The following is a 16,936-nucleotide window of genomic DNA, read 5'->3' on the forward strand; positions in this document are numbered from 1 at the left end:
GTTATTTAAGTAATAACAAACGTAATATTGTGGGTTAAACCATTGTAATCGTTATCCGTGAAGATTGTACGTGAATGAAACAAGTCGATATTTGGGTTTATAATAAAAGCAGATCATGGTCAAACATACATTTTATACATTACTTGACGGCCGTTGATAGTCACCTTGCAAAAATGTTCAAAATATAAAAGCTTGATTTGATGATTAGGTAAAATATAGACACAGACGAATGGAAAATCAGGGTCCCACACGAAAATACAGAACCAAATAGACAGCTGTATAAAGTAAAATTGAAAGGTCAATATGTTAAAATAGATACATAGATGAGTGAAGAGATCAGTGGATGTAACCTCCAAGGAGAAGCGTATTATAGAGACGTAGCATTCAGAGATAGTGCGTAGGAGGGGTTATGTGTAGGTGGATGTTTGGAGGAGGGGCTAGGGAAGAGTGGTCAGGGGTGCGGTTTCGAATCAAGTGGGTGTAGAAGATTAGAGTGGAAGGGAGCCCTGACAGGGAGTGGGCGGTAGGGATCTCCTACATCTGGTGGGAGACATCTATAAGTCACTTCTGCATTAAATAGCGGTGTACCGATACTATTGATCAGAGAGTGTAGATAGTACTCTACGCGTGTTTCAAGTGCCTTGGTCGGTTATCAGTCCCATCGTATTAGGGAAGGATGGGGAAGGGCGTCGGCTATGCCCTTTCACAGGAACCATCCCGGTATTTACCTGAAGCGATTTAAGGAATTCACGGAAAACCTAAATCAGAATGGTCGGACGCGGGTTTAAACCGTCGTCCTCGCGAATGCGAGTCCAGAGCGCTAACCACTGCGCCATCTCACTCGGTACAAGTGCCGTGAGTGTTGTTCTTACTGCATAAGTTCCTAACATTTCCGCCTTTAGTAACTGTCTCCCGATTGAGAACGTCATGTTTTAAACCCGGCTAGCACACTGTTCCATGACTTGCTCAGAAGACTTGCCCATGTCCCCACTAACAAAATCTTCTTATTAGAGATTCGCTACAAATCCGAGAAGAGTATCAGTGGGAAAGCTTACAAGGTCCCAAAAATAACCTGAAAAGACCATAAAAAAGCAAGAAAGTCTGAACCGAGACCTGAATGCAAGAACAGCGATGAGTTTACACACACAAAAATGTTAAAGAAATATTACAGTTAGTGTAACAACATGTAATAGAAGAACGTTATGCGCCTACGACTGTTAAGGTTTATGTCTTTTCGTAGCTCAGTTATAGCCTGCACAGGTGGAACTGAAAACAATAACTGAGAAGCACGTCCGTGTGGGAGAGCTCGTATGCGGCGCAACTGCTTGGCCATTTAACTACACACTCGGGCGACGCCTCCCACGAGAAAGGGGCGCGTGCGTAATTGGGTAATCAAGTCCTCGCGGCGATGCAGCGACGGGTCGGTACACAGCGCCTTTTCAACTCCACACCACCGTGGCACCATCTCTTCCCTCAGACCTGCTCGTTAACGAACGCTTAATTAACTCTGTCCGATCTCTTCTGTTGCGTAGCTTTTCATAATGCTGCCTTGAAAACATCGTGTAATTTGATGGGAATCAACAGAAAGTGTAATTAACATTCCGTATCTCGCTTCGGCATCCTACGTTTCCTCGAAACAGCTTCTCTTATTTGCAGTACTCATTTTTCACAGCTGTAGATTTAGCGTAACCAACCTGGCCATCATCCAAAAGAGTCCTCAATAGACTGAAACTACTAACTGGTCGAACATGAATAGTAGATCGCACTACTCTATGACACACAGCCAAAACACTGTCATCCACTGTACACATTGTAGGTAGGTGGTAAGTTCCTATGGGACCAAACTGCTGAGGGCATCGGTTCAAATGGTTCAAATGGCTCTCAGCACTATGGGACTTAACATCTGAGGTCATCAGTCTGCTACAACTTAGAACAACTTAAACCTAACTAACCTAAGGACATCACACACATCCATGCCCGAGGCAGGATTCGAAACTGCGACCGTAGCGGTCGCGCGGTTCAAGACTGCCTCCTCTGACGTAGCACTGTTTCACAGTTCCCCACAAGTATATGCCCATAGGTGTTAGATCTGGCGACCATGGAGGGATCTTAATGGGCCCTCTTCGTCAAATCCAGGACAGCTCGTACGGCTAGGTGGTAGTGTGGTGGCGCCCCGTACTGTTGGTAGAAAACCTCTTCATCAGCTCCATAAAGCGCACGTATACGTGGCAAAACTGATGTGAGTAACATTTCCTAGTACACTTCTCCAGTGACAGTAGCATCAAAGAAAAAGGGTCATATTAAGCCCCAAGATGATAGTACACGCCATACATGCACCCCTAGTAGATCGACTGCTTTATCCACATAAACATGCGCATTTCCCGGTGCCCAGTACACACGGTTCCATTAAGTTTAAATTGTACCTCGTCACTTCACACTACCTTCGCTACAAATTTTTCGTCATCGGTTACCATTTGCTGATACCATTTGCAAAATTACATTCGCCGATCAGGATCGTCATCATTAATCGCGTGCAGTAATCGTGGAGTGTAAACATTCCACTTTGCAGCTTTCAGACTTCTTCGTACACTTGTAGTGCTAACCCCCACTCACGTGCACATTGCGTAGCAGAATTCTGTGGAGAATTAACAAACGTTTTCAACACGACATCCGACGAAGCAGGACTTGTAGCTGTACGCTGTCTTACTGACCTTCCTTTGTGAATATCACAAATCGTTCCATGCAATTCAAACTTGTCAATGACTCGTTTAATTTGCAGGCGCGTTGGCGGTTCTGTTTCAAACTCCTGCCTCCTCTAACGTTGCACTTCAACGGCATTATCAAACTGAAAAAAACACTTCACAATACATTTTCGTTGCTCGAATGTCAAGCGTGCTCCAGCCATCTTGTTTTCTCAATACCGAAATGAAAGTACTAACGTCTGTTGAGCCAAAGACCATACTACAACACATTCGTAACTCAAATTGAACGACAATATCGATATCTCGATAGAGCCTTACAAGTACACAGTTTTCTGGCGAACTCTGCTATACGGTCAAAAGTATCCGAAGACTCCTATATAATGAGGAACAGACCACTGGTTGCCAAAGGAGATGGATTCGCCAGTATAACAGCAGGCGGGGAGTGTTGTGTTGTCAGTAGAGAAGCAGCAACAACAGAATGGGTTCAGTCAGGACAGCTCATTGACTTCGGACGTGGACTACTCATTGGATGTCACTAGAGTAACTGATTCATCAGGGACATTTCAGCCTTTCTAGAGCTGACCTATTCAACTGTTGGCGATGCGACTGTCACGTGGAAACGTGAAGCAACAACCACAGTTAAAACAAGACCAGGTGGACCTCATGTACTGACGGAAGGGGACCATCGAGCATTACACTGTGTGCTTGGGAAAATCGCACTAAATAAGTGATGGGAATCACTCGGGAGTTCCAAAGTGCTACCAGCAGCACAGCTGGCGCAATGACTCTGGGTAGTGAGTTGAAAAGAATGGGGTACAATGGGTCGAGCAGCTCCTCATGAACCAAACGTTTCTGTAACCAGTGGTAAGAGACGCTTGACGTGATGTAAAGCGCAACGCCACTAGGCAGTGGATGACTGAAAAATGAGTGATTTGAAGCGAGGAATCATGCTATAGCATGTGGTAGGGAAACTAGAACATCTGAAAAGGGAAATGCAAAGTCTCAATCTAGATATTGTGGGGGGTCAGTGAAGTGATGTGAAAGGAAGACAAGGATTTCTGGTCAGATGAGTATCGGGTAATATCAACAGCAGCAGAAAATGGTATAACAGGTGTAGGATTCGTTATGAATAGGAAGGTAGGGCAGAAGGTGTGTCACTGTGAACAGTTCAGTGACCGGGTTGTTCTAATCAGAATCGACAGCAGACCAACACCGACAACGATAGTTCAGGTATACATGCCGACGTCGCAAGCTGAAGATGAACAGATAGAGAAAGTGTATGAGGATATTGAAAGGGTAATGCAGTACGGACCGGGTTGTTCTAATCAGAATCGACAGCAGACCAACACCGACAACGATAGTTCAGGTATACATGCCGACGTCGCAAGCTGAAGATGAACAGATAGAGAAAGTGTATGAGGATATTGAAAGGGTAATGCAGTACGTAAAGGGGGAAGAAAATCTAATAGTCATGGGCGACTGGAATGCAGTTGTAGGGGAAGGAGTAGAAAAAAAGGTTACAGGAGAATATGGGCTTGGAATGAAAGAGGAGAAAGACTAATTGAGTTCTGTAACAAGTTTCAGCTAGTAATAGCGAATACCCTGTTCAAGAATCACAAGAGGAGAAGGTATACTTGGAAAAGGCCGGGAGATACGGGAAGATTTCAATTAGATTACATCATGGTCAGACAGAGATTCCGAAATCAGATACTGGATTGTAAGGCGTACCCAGGAGCAGATGTAGACTCAGATCACAATATAGTAGTGATGAAGCGTAGGCTGAAGTTCAAGACATTAGTCAGGAAGAATCAATACGCAAAGAAGTGGGATACGGAAGTACTAAGGAATGACGAGATACGTTTGAAGTTCTCTAACGCTATAGATACAGCAACAAGGAATAGCGCAGTAGGCAGTACAGTTGAAGAGGAATGGACATCTCTAAAAAGGACCATCACAGAAGTTGGGGAGGAAAACATAGGTACAAAGAAGGTAGCTGCGAAGAATCCATGGGTAACACAAGAAATAATTCAGTTGATTGATGAAAGGAGGAAGTACAAACATGTTCCGGGAAAATCAGGAATACAGAAATACAAGTCGCTGAGGAATGAAATAAATAGGAAGTGCAGGGTAGCTAAGACGAAATGGCTGCAGGAACAATGTGAAGACATCGAAAAAGATATGATTGTCGGAAGGACAGACTCAGCATACAGGAAAGTCAAAACGACCTTTGGTGACATTAAAAACAACAGTGGTAACATTAAGAGTGCAACGGGAATTCCACTGTTAAATGCAGAGGAGAGAGGAGATAGGTGGAAAGAATACATTGAAAGCCTCTATGAGGGTGAAGATTTGTCTGATGTGATAGAAGAAGAAACAGGAGTCGATTTAGAAGAGATAGGGGATCCAGTATTAGAATCGGAATTTAAAAGAGCTTTGGAGGACTTACGGTCAAATAAGGCAGAAGGGATAGATAACATTCCATCAGAATTTCTAAAATCATTGGGGGAAGTGGCAAAAAAACGACTATTCACGTTGGTGTGTAGAATATATGAGTCTGGCGATATACCATCTGACTTTCGGAAAAGCATCATCCACACAATTCCGAAGACGGCAAGAGCTGACAAGTGCGAGAATTATCGCACAATCAGCTCAACAGATCATGCCTCCAAGCTGCTTACAAGAATAATATACAGAAGAATGGAAAAGAAAATTGAGAATGCGCTAGGTGACGATCAGTTTGGCTTTAGGAAAAGTAAAGGGACGAGAGAGGCAATTCTGACGTTATGGCTAATAATGGAAGCAAGGCTAAAGAAAAATCAAGACACTTTCATAGGATTTGTCGACCTGGAAAAAGCGTTCGACAATATAAAATGGTGCAAGCTGTTCGAGATTCTGAAAAAAGTAGGGGTAAGCTATAGGGAGAGACGGGTCATATACAATATGTACAACAACCAAGAGGGAATAATAAGAGGGGACGATCAAGAACGAAGTGTTCGTATTAAGAAGGGTGTAAGACAAGGCTGTAGCCTTTCGCCCCTACTCTTCAGTCTGTACATCGAGGAAGCAATGATGGAAATAAAAGAAAGGTTCAGGAGTGGAAATAAAATACAAGGTGAAAGGATATCAATGATACGATTCGCTGACGGCATTGCTATCCTGAGTGAAAGTGAAGAAGAATTAAATGATCTGCTGAACTGAATGAACAGTCTAATGAGTACACAGTATGGTTGGAGAGTAAATCGGAGAAAGACGAAGGTAATGAGAAGTAGTAGAAATGAGAACAGCGAGAAACTTAACATCAGGATTGATGGTCACGAAGTCAATGAAGTTAAGGAATTCTGCTACCTAGGCAGTAAAATAACCAATGACGGACGGAGCAAGGAGGACATCAAAAGCAGACTCGCTATGGCAAAAAAGGCATTTCTGGCCAAGAGAAGTCTACAAATATCAAATACCGCCCTTAATTTGGGGAAGAAATTTCTGAGGATGTACGTCTGGAGTACAGCATTGTATGGTAGTGAAACATGGACTGTGGGAAAACCGGAACAGAACAGATTCGAAGCATTTGAGATGTGGTGCTATAGACGAATGTTGAAAATTAAGTGGACTGATAAGGTAAGCAATGAGGAGGTTCTACGCAGAATCGGAGAGGAAAGGAATATGTGGAAAACACTGATAAGGAGAAGGGACAGGCTGATAGGACATCTGCTAAGACATGAGGGAATGACTCCCATGGTACTAGAGGGAGCTGTAGAGGGCAAGAACTGTAGAGGAAGACAGATATTGGAATTCGTCAAGCAAATAATTGAGGACGTAGGTTGCAAGTGCTACTCTGAGATGAAGTGGTTAGCACAGGAAAGGAATTCGTGGCGGGCCGCATCAAACCAGTCAGTAGACTGATGACCAAAAAAAAATCCGGTGGAAGGGTTTGGATTTGGCGAATGCCTGGAGAACGTTACCTGCCACTACACGTACTGTCAAGTGTGAAGAACGGAGGAGATGGTTATGGTATGGAGTTTATTCGTGGTTAGCTTGTGTGGTTAGCTCGTGCTGCCCTTATTCCTCTTAATCCATTTTACAGTATTATGTACTGCATACATTAGAGGAACAGTGCAGAGACGATGTTACTTTGTATCAGCATGACAACGCGTCTTATCATAAAGGAGCGTGTCTGAGGCAATGGTTTGTGGACAAGAATATCCTGGAGTGGACTGGGCCGTCCAGAGTCTCGACTTGAACTCAATGAAACGCCTCTATGATGACTTGGAACGTTGAATTAGATCCAGACCCCACAGTCCATAATCAATTTTTTCTCTGGTTTCGGCGTTTGAGGAAGAATGGACTGCCATTGTTCCACAGACATTCAGACACCTTATTAAGAGTGTCCCTAACTGCATTCAAGTCTCCATAAAGGCAAACTGTGGACTCACTCCATATTAAAGTCTACTAATAGGTGCCTGGATACGTTTGAGCAGACATTTTTTTTCTTTTTCATCAGGCTTCTGACAGGTTTGGTGTGACCCGCCACGAATTCCTCTCTTGTGCTGACGTCTTCATCTCAGAGTAACACTTGCAACCTACGTCCTCAATTATCTGCTTGATGCATTCCAATGTCTATCTTCCTCTACAATTTTTGCCCTCTACAGCTCCCTCTATTACCATAAAAGTCAGTCCATTAACATATATCCTATCATCCTTTACCTTCTCCTTATCAGTGTTTTCCACATATTCCTTTCCTCTCCGATTCTGCCCAGAACCTCCTCATTCCTTACCTTATCAGTCCACCTAATTTTCAACATTCGTCTGCAGCACCACATCTCAAATGCTTCAATTCTCTTCTGTTCCGGTTTTCCCACAGCGCATGTTTCACTAGCATACAACGCTGTGCTCCAAATGTATATTCCCATAAATTTCTTCCTCAAATTAAGGCCTATGTTTGATACTAGTAGAATTCTCTTGGCCAGAATGCCCTTTTTGCCAGTGCTAGTCTGATTTTGATGTCCTCCTTGCTCCTTCCGTCATTGGTTATTTGCTGCCTAGGTAGCAGAATTCCTTAACATCGTCTACTTCGTAGCCATGAATCCTAATGTTCAGTTCTCCCTGTTCTCATTCCTGCTACTTCTCATTACTTTCGTCTTTCTTCGATTTACTCTCAGTCCATATTGTGTACTCTGTCCATTCCATTCATCAGATCATGTAATTCATCAGACAGTGTATACGTAAATTAAAGTGTTACAATGCTTCCGAGAATTCTGTTGTCACGCACACTACTGTCTAGGAAAAGGAGAAGAAAAAAAGAGGAGGAGAAGAGGAGAAATGTTTAATGTACCACTGACGTCGTTGCAACGTTTTCAAATATTCTGTTCTCACGCGCATTATTGCCATGGGGGAGGTACTTGAGAGCAAGCGGGGAAGAAGAGGGGGAATGTTTCCTCTACTGCGTCATTGATGTAGTCACTACAGGCAGGTTCTACCAGTTGGCTGTCATGGAAGAAGTTAGTCATTAGAGGAAAACATTGTTATTCCTCGTTAATGTCAGAAAACTACAGAAATTTAGCCGTCTGGGGACTTTTATGTCGCTTAGCTTGATCACTAGTTCACTGGAGATCCATCTGAACATATTTATCGCTGATGCAGAAATAGGCCATAGATCTTTAACATTGCAGAACTGTTGTACCGTTGAGATACGTGAACTAATGACAGGACTCATATATGACATCTACAAATAGCAAATGGCTCTGAGTACTATGGGACTTAACATCTGAGGTCATCAGTCCCCTAGAACTTAGAACTACTTAAACCTAACTAACCTAAGGACATCACACACATCCATGCCCGAGGCAGGATTCGAACCTGCGACCGTAGTGGTCGCGCGGTTCAAGACTGAAGCGCGTAGAACCGCTCGGCCACAACGGCCGGCTACAAATAACACAAAGAAACAAATAGTCAGGAATAAACGGCAGGGCGAGTAGCTTAAGATGCAGAAGATACTACTAGATACCGAAACTAAAGATAGCGCACATATCACGACACCTAGAAACAAATACAGAGAAACAAGTGACCAGGTAAATTTGACAACGGCAGCGGAGCAAAAATTAAGACAAAGGGGTTTCGTAAAATAAAATGACAATACATAATAACATGATAGGAGAAAATAGAAAAAAAGCATGTGTTGGCACTTTCAACAGCTCGGTAAAGGAAAACAAACTGACAAAAGCTATAAAATATATGATCCTCTGGGTTTTCTATCTCGCGAAGACAGCTTCTCTTTCCAGGTACTGCACGAATTGAAACTCAAATTACAAGACGGACCTGCATGGCAATAAATTTCCAGGCAACATTACGTCTTTGTTATCTGGTCTTTACGCGCCACTCAAGTGTTACGGAACGAGAGTGAACTTTATCGTGTGCAGTGCGGGGGAATTCCCTAAGCACGTCCGCTACATGGATTAAGATCGGGCGAGACGACAGGCAGATCCGGGTCGCTTGCTCGCACCTTGCCCCATGACGTTACACATCGTGTAGTTCGAAAGTCTGAGACTCCGGTCACTCACTCCTGATAGTTCTGTCGGATGGTCGTCTGAAATCAAAACCTTACATTATCACCCACTGCAGTCAGTAGAAAGTAGCAGCCTTTAGCCCCCTTCTGCTTCCAGCATTGTGATGACTCACATATTGGCGTTACGTAATGACAAGTTCTTTTAACGTGCCTCACTGATAAGGGTAAATTGCAACGCAAATAATGATGACAAATTGTACAGTTAAAGTACATTTTAATTATTGTGAAACATACAACGTGGATGATACAGATTTGTAAAGTTTGTAGATTTTCACCTCAGAATGAGCTACTTAAATGGCGTCAACGTTTTGTCAGGTAAAGTAGATGATGATACTGTTGACTACGAGGAAAATTAGTCTTTGGACTGTCGTAACGGACTGTCGAGCGATCGAGCGACGTGGTCGTTTGTAATGAATGGCAGCTCTCTCTCTCTCTCTCTCTCTCTCTCTCTCTCTCTCTCGACTTGTTGATAAACAGAAGATTACGCTTGTAACACAGAGTGAGAAACCGATATTATCAAATTACACAGTTAGCTCATTTTACTTGACGATCGTACAGCCGTCGAAATATTTTCTTTTCGAAATATTTTCGTTGATTGCGAATTCTTTGAGCATCAGCTGTGTTGATTATAGCTATAATACCTATCGGTGACATCCGAACCCGGATTTCCCGCTTATCGCGAGCCGTCGCCTTACCACTTAGGCTATCCAAACACGCTTCTCGGACTTGTTGTAGTTCCCCACTATCAATGCCTGGACGTGTTAGAGATTAAACGGATGCAGTCCTCCGTCGTGTACAATGGTCCAGACGGAATGATGGGGATATCAGTGGCGCGTGTACTTTTCACGGCGTACGCTGCACCCTTTCGAGAACGCTTTCTTCGCCACTAGTGTCAGTGTTGTTCGCTGGCGACCACCATCAAGCGTGTGCACATGGAACGAGCCCCTTTCGCACAATCGTCGATACAGGGCGGCGAACAATGTGTGGCACGGCACCTTTCTATCAAGATATTTCGCACGATACATTGCACCTGCCCGCGCCGCAAATCAAATCCATCGCAATCATTTCACGCTATGTATAGCTAGCCATGTTACTCTCGACGTTTCCATGGCGTGAATGGCGACGGTCTCCGCGCGCTTTGCCCGTGTTTGTATAGCAACCCCCTCTTGTGTCCGTAGCGCCCTCTCCCAGTGTTTGCGACTTTCGTTTTTATGTGATTACTGATCCTTGTGTGTCCGGTGCGCCATTTATTTGAGTAAGTTCTACAGTGAGGATTCTAATTTCAGTTTTGTCTTGGTTAATTTAGGTTAACCGGCCCCTCCTCTCGTTTCTTCAATTGCGTTCTGCGAAAATCCTTCCCACTACGAAACTCTATTCCTCACGGTGAGCCGCGTGGGGTAGCCGCTCGGTCTCAAGCGTCACGTCACGGTTCACGCGGCTCTACCTCCCTCCCCTCCCCCCCGACGGAGGTTCGAGTCCTCGCTCGGGCATGGATTGTTTGTGTTGTCCTTAGCGTAAGTTAGTTAGATTAAGTAGTGTGTAGGCTTAGGGACCGATGACCTCAGCAGTTTGGTCTCATTAGATCTTACCACAAATTTCCAAATTTCCTCTCGGTGATATTGTGTTTACTTATGTGTGGGTCAGATTTGATATAAGAGACAACAAGAGAATCATAATACCGTATGAGCATGCTGATAACACCGCCTACCTTTCACTCTATCCTACCCTTCAACAGTCCCAAAACTCTCTCCGAAGCCCCCTAAACCAGTTTACCACATAGTGTAACCAGTGGCTGCTTCAAATCGATCCTTCCGAAACCCAATCAATCATTAGATGACGTACCACCCCCTCCCTTGCAGCTCCATTATTTCTACCTCACCATCTACGACTACCCTATCCAACTTACCCCACCTTGAAATATCTTGGCCTCACCCTCAGCCATCACCTCACCTGAACTCTCCTTACCATCTAACGCAAAGCCCACAGTGTGGCTCATGAAACTCCTGTCCACCCAGACATGGGGAGTGCACCTATTCCCATCCTTTGTTATGCCAGTGTTGACTGGATCTCCGCCCCTCCAAAATTGTATAAAGCCCTCCAAATCCTTTAACGCAAAGCGTTCTGCCGCGCTTTCCGCATCCGTCTCCCATCCTCCACGAGGGTCCTCTATGTCCTCATCCCCTTCCCACAGCTCCTCCTTTTCCTTGAACACATCTGTATCCCCTACATCAACCGCTGCCCCGATTCCCCCCCCCCCCATATCACAACATTGTGTCTGGTATCACGTTTTCTCTCTACTCACCGCCTTCTGCCGCGCCTTTAGCGATGTGCCCCACCCTCCCTCCGTCTCCACACCCTCTACCTTCTCTCCCAAAGGAACTTCCAACGTCTCCCCATCGCGAATGATGTGCTTCACTCCGATATTCATCCTTCCTTCCAACTCCGACCAACCTCCTCCTCCCCTGCCCTCCTCCCTTGAGCTCTCTCTCCTTACCCTCCCCCCTCTGCTGTTTACTCCCCCCTTCACCCCCCCCACTCCGTCCTTGACACTTCTCCTTTCTCAGTCCTTGCGCTCCTTCCCCATCTCCTGCCCCTTGGTGTGCTACCGATTCCACCCCTTCCACCGCTTCCTGCCCCCCCCTCCACCCTCAAACCCCCATCTCTCTTTCCTCCCTCCCTCCTCTCTGTTCTCCCCTCCTTTGGCAGGCCCTTTAACTTTTAACGCAGTTACTTTGTCGTGTTTGGTGCTCGCCATATATTTACTACAAGTACAGTGTGTGATCAGCGTCGTCATCCCAAAGCGTGAACGCTGTTCTTAATTGTGCTATTCGTACCTACGGTGTCATTGTAACTATACGTCGACTTAATGTAAACATGCCTTGTCAAACTACCCATTTTTGGTATATTTCAACTCCAATTTTTTCGCCTTATGTGAAAATTCATCTTTTATCAAATAGTTCAAATGGGTCTGAGCACTATGGGACTTAACTTCTGAGGTCATCAGTCCCGTAGAACTTAGAATTACTTAAACCTAACTAACCTAGGAACATCACACAAATCCATGCCCGAGGCAGGATTCGAACCTGCAACCGTAGCGGTCACGCGGTTCCAGACTGAAGCGCCTAGAACCGCACGGCCACACCTGCCGGCTCATCTTTTATCCCCGTATTTTGTATATGTACTGTTCTCCAGTGATGTTGTATGTAATCCTTTGGCTGAAGAGCAGCGAATTGTGCCATTGCCAGCACACCCCTTCCCTCGTGGGGCAGGGGAATGAAATGACAATAACGGGAAAGAAACCGTATGAGCCCCCAGGTTACAGTTCATTACCAGAGGGCAGACATTAAGTATGAAGAGCTGCTGCGGCTAGTCTCTCACGACTGCAGCCGGGTGGAGCCGGCACGGCCAGCTGTGGCGTGCAGAGGTAGGCAGCAGCGGCAGAGCTCGGGGCGTGGCGGACGTCCTCGCTCCAGCCGCGTCTCGCTGCGGCCTGGCGGTCACGGCCACCCTGCCGGCCTGCCTGCCTGCCCACTGCCCGCTGCTCACGTGTCTCGCCGCGTGCAGCCGCCTCCACTCATCTCATCTCAGCAGATCGCCTCGCGCGGTTTTTCCCACGGCACTTGTCTTAAATACTTTGCGGTCTATCTGTTTTTCCTCAGCTCAGCATCCTCCCCACCTCCACCCCCACCCCGCTCCTGCAGCTTGCGTCACCACTGCACCACCGCACCAACAATAAAACACTAACACTCTCCTCTTCGGCGTATTTCAAAATAACAGCTTGTCTGGAGCTACTGGGCGGCAAACCCGTTTTGCAAACCCTGACAGAACCAGTTCTCCTCCATGAACCCTTTCGTCTGTGAGTTCGCTCGTCCATGCTCGCTTTCCGAAAACGAGAATGTGAAAGTACAGTACATGCGCGGAGGCAGATACCACGAACGTCGTAAAAGCATACACAGTGCTCTAAAATTACCATTACATCTACATCTACATTTATACTCCGGAAGCCACCCAACGGTGTGTGGCGGAGGGCACTTTACGTGCCATTGTCATTACCTCCCTTTCCTGTTCCAGTCGTGTATGGTTCGCGGGAAGAACGACTGCAGAAAAGCCTCCGTACGCGCTCGAATCCCTCTAATTTTACATTCGTGATCTCCTCGGGAGTTATAAGTAGGGGAAGCAATATATACGATAGCTCATCCAGAAACGCACCCTCTCGAAAGCTGGACAGCAGGCTACACCGCGATGCAGAACGCCTCTCTTGCAGAGTCTGCCACTTGAGTTTGCTAAACATCTCCGTAACGCTATCACGCTTACCAAATAACCCTGTGACGAAACGCGCCGCTCTTCTTTGGATCTTCTCTGTCTCCTCTGTCAACCCGACCTGGTACGGATCCCACACTGGTCAGCAATACTCAAGCATAGGTCGAAAGAGTGTTTCCAAGCCACCTCCTTTGTTGATGGACTACATTTTCTAAGGACTCTCCCAATGAATCTCAACCTGGCACCCGCCTTACCAACAATTAATTTTATATGATCATTCCACTTCAAATCGTTCCGCACGCATACTCCCAGATATTTTACAGAAGTAACACCTACCAGTGTTTGTTCCGCTACCATATAATCATACAATAAAGGATCCTTCTTTCTAAGTATTCGCAATACATTACATTTGTCTACGTTAAGGGTCAGTTGCCACTCCCTGCACCAAGTGCCTATCCGCTGCAGCTCTTTCTGCATTTCGCTGCAATTTTCTAATGCTGCAACTTCTCTGTATACTACAGCATCATCCGCGAAAAGCCGCTTGGAACATCCGACACTATCTACTAGGTCATTTACATATATTGTGAAAATCAATGGTCCCATAACACTCCCCTGTGGCACGCCAGAGGTTACTTTAACGTCTGTAGACGTCTCTCAATTGAGAACAACTTGCTACGTTCTGTTTGCTAAAAACTCTTCAATCCAGCCAAACAGCTGGTCTGATATTCCGTAGGCCCTTACTTTGTTTATCTGGCGACAAACTTCTAGGACTAGGAGACTGAGTAAACGGAAATTGGAACTTGAGCTCATGTCCAGAAATGTAAAGTTTCTGTGCTGCAGCCATTTGAAAACGTATTTGCTTGGTGGGTTTGCGACAGGATGCGGGGTGTTTACGCCGGATCCGGTGGTGTCATTTGACGTCCATCCTACCTCTCTGACCTGGTTCGAACCTCATGCAAGTGAGCTTTAGAGCAATATGATTGCGTACACATTTGCGGAATACACGGACATGATGTTTCTGTATGGCAAAGCTCACGGTAATGGAAGAGCTGTTCGTCTCCTTTATCAGCATCGTTATCCCCAACGCGTCTCCGTCTCATACTTTTTTCTTTTTTTTTTTTAATCTTATGGGACTTAACTGCTAAGGTCATCAGTCCCTAAGCTTACACACTACTTAACCTAAATTATCCTAAGGACAAACACACACCCCATGCCCGAGAGAGGACTCGAACCTCCGCCGGGACCAGCCGCACAGTCCATGACTGCAGCGCCCTGGACCGCTCGGCTAATCTCGAGCGGCGTCTCATACTCTTTTCGCCACAATTACGCAATGGCTTCGAGAAAAGGTACCTTCATTGACAGCAGGCGTGACTCTTGTGCTCCAAGGAGACGCCGCACACGCGAATTAAGTTTAGCTGTAAACAACAGTGTTTGAGAAACCTGATGAAGTTTCTTTTTGTTTATTTGCTTATTAATGAGTGGAACTGTATAACAGGTGATGTACAAGGTCACGCCTAAAAAATTACGTATGAAAGTAGTCACGTTACGAACGTGTTTTCATATAGTTGTAGCGCGGAATCTGTACATTTCCGTACAAGGGTTCCACTTCAAAATATTATCTTCTCAGTTTTCTCTACAAGTTCTTGAAGTTTTTAAGGACAATTTTTAGAGTACTCTATCTACTAAATTACAGACACATGCAGCTACAATGACTTCATATGCACAAAAATATCTCTCATACTACTATTTTTAGTCGTTTCTATACAGAAGACAAGCAATAGTAGACAGTTTACCTGTGTTTTTGAATATGCTTCAGAACTGATGCCAGCTATGCCATTCACTGTAAATATGAACACAAGCAATTACTAGCAGTGACTAATTTCTCAGCGGTTGGCTACAAAGTAGTAACAGAACTGGACGTATTTGTCACAGGAAATTATCCGCGAACCTTATTTTCCGTATACAGAACAGCATTATTTTCCGGTCGATGTTTTAACTTCATAACAAAAGGACGCTGTTGCCCATCTTCAGATCATACCTCATGGTTACAGAGTCTTATGAAACTATCAGTTCATCTGACATTGCCCGAAACCGGTATTTTAGAAATAAAACCAGCGACTGACAGACAGAAAACGTATTTTTAAAGAATTATTTATCGTAAAATTCACTATTCCAATTTCGCCCGTGTGTCCGTTATCAAGTGGAGCACTGCGAAAAGTTTTTATGTGCCCTGAAACGCACTTTTAGATGGTTCAAATGGCTCTGAGCGCTATGGGTCTTAACATCTGAGGCCATCAGTCCCCTAGAACTTAGAACTACTTAAACCTAATTAACCTAAGGACATCACACACATCCATGCCCGAAGCAGGATTCGAACCTGTGACCGTAGCAGTCTCGCGGTTCCGGACTGAAGCATCTAGAACCGCTCGGTCACAACGGCCGGCGTAGTTTTAGAACTACTGCATTTGATAATGGCCACATGGCCCAAATTGCAATTGCAATAGAATATTTTATAAATGATTAACTTTGCGGTCGATGGCAACAATGATCCCCTTTAAGAAATTACTAGTACGTTCCTGTCATTAATATTCTTTCTCCTACTACTTAGGATTACGAGCCCAGTGAGTTAAAAAATGCTCTACTTTAGTCGCTGCATTTAAGAGTAATCTGGACCGAACCCCGATTCACCTACAAGGTGCTTGCAGTTCAAATCAGACGAATGCCTGGCTCCTACCTAGAGTAGAACTGCATAAATTGTCTTAACAGGATGTAACTTGTGTCCATGCTTATGAGGAATAATACATTTATTATCAACAACACGTGTTGCACTGCGATTTACCAGAAAGATTATTTATTTTATTCCTGCTTTACTTAAATGTGCCTCAAATAGAACCCCGCCATCTTGTTGTTGTGATCTCAGATAAAGTTATTCCTAAGGTGAAAGTTATTCTGATGATTAGGTTTACGCACATTGAGCCATGGTTGGAGGCTAACGATAAAATTGTGTACAATAGCTTTGCATACTAACTAGTTTCTCAGGAAGTGAGTAAGGCAAGACGACATATGTTGCTCCGTCGCTGTTCGCTGATGTGTTACGTATGGTAACACTGGGTAACTGAACTGCTGTCATATCACGAATGATAGATATTGAAGCACTATTAAATGATCTTTCAGATACTTGACTACTGCATGCAGTCCGAACTGATGACTTCTTCCTTCTCACTGAAGGGATAGGCGTGGAATTTTCATTTTTGATAACGATTAGTGAATTCCAGTTTATTTGCGCATTAATCTGGAGGAGCCTTTCCATATTAAATCCAACAGAAGGAAACTAACTGACTGATATATCGTAACTGAGTCACCGTACATTGGAGAAAGTATTATATTTGTCAGCCTACATCCATATGAGGTGTCA

General features: G+C 44.8%; 1 protein-coding gene across 1 annotated transcript in view; it reads right to left on the reverse strand.

Annotated features, from left to right (window-relative positions):
• The window catches only part of LOC124795999 (protein FAM117B-like), a 387,013-nt gene that overhangs the window by 264,977 nt on the left and 105,100 nt on the right, over positions 1–16,936 (reverse strand). The window lies entirely within an intron of this gene.

The sequence above is a fragment of the Schistocerca piceifrons genome, chromosome 4 (assembly GCF_021461385.2).
Source record: "Schistocerca piceifrons isolate TAMUIC-IGC-003096 chromosome 4, iqSchPice1.1, whole genome shotgun sequence".
NCBI classification, from domain to species: Eukaryota; Metazoa; Arthropoda; class Insecta; order Orthoptera; family Acrididae; genus Schistocerca; species Schistocerca piceifrons.